The following is a 1103-nucleotide window of genomic DNA, read 5'->3' as shown; positions in this document are numbered from 1 at the left end:
GGATACAACGTTTCAGTATCGATACTTTTTTGAGTAACGATACTTTTGACAACGATGACATATAGCAATATTTCATTAGTAAAAGAGATTGATATGGTGTTTTTAAATGGCAATATATCAGCATATGAAGATATTGGGATATTTTAATGTATCAATATTTTTTCCCTCGTCTTTAGAAGTTTTTAAGTCTGTAAAAAAAGTTTTTGAGGAAGAAGAAGAAGTAGTTTTTCATTTTCTTTTTAGACTTTAGAAACTCAGAAGCTGATCAAATATCGGGTTAAATATCGGTGGGGTGACCGATGTCCAATATTCAGTTTTAAGGCCGATACCGATAGGGGGCCAATTATATCCTGCATTCCTAAATTCAACCACATCATGCAGTCAAATTTATTGAAAGTTTTCTCTCTAAGGAAAACCAGCTGATTGCATTGAGTCATTGACTGGAAAGCAAAACCTCACTCTAAGCATGCATGTAGCGACAGTGAAGAGGAAAAACTCCCTAAATGTTAGTTAATATTGTGTGTTTTTTTTTTTTAAAGCTGTAAAGAAGGGTTAGGGTTAGTCCCTTACAGTTGGACAGGAATGGGATGATTCGTCGGCTTTAAACGGTGATCAGCTCATCAGAAACCCCAAAATCTTTTCTCGTTCTGATCCATGAACACGGAGCTCCTGAAGCAGGAGCCTCCAGAGGTACATCCCAGCTCCAATATTTGGCCAAATCCAATGATTGAGCATCTCTTAAAGAAGTAACCCAGTTTGGGAAAAGTCTGATAGTGAGCTGCTCACATGATTCAGGTTTGCTGGAGAACGAGTGCATCTACAGTAGTAGCCATTGGAAATTTTCCCACTTTCCTTGATGGGTCCTTGGCTGGTCCCCCAAGGTTCCTTTTTTAAACATCAATCTCTGTACTAAAATATTCTTTCTGTCATGATTTGTGGACATTAAGATCTAAAGAGAAGCATCATCTCTTGGTCAGACCCCGTAATTCAGTGAAAGGGTGGAATCAGAGTAAAAAATTATGCAAGAGGGGGTGAGTCTACATGTAATCGATTGTGGCGCAGTGCCATAGGAAAATAAAAGCTGCCACATCACTAAAACAGAA

This window comes from Cyprinodon variegatus, unplaced genomic scaffold, assembly GCF_000732505.1.
Source record: "Cyprinodon variegatus isolate N-32 unplaced genomic scaffold, C_variegatus-1.0 Scaffold120, whole genome shotgun sequence".
Classification (NCBI taxonomy): domain Eukaryota; kingdom Metazoa; phylum Chordata; class Actinopteri; order Cyprinodontiformes; family Cyprinodontidae; genus Cyprinodon; species Cyprinodon variegatus.
The sequence above is the reverse complement of the archived record's forward strand: the minus strand, read 5'-3'. Positions refer to the sequence as shown.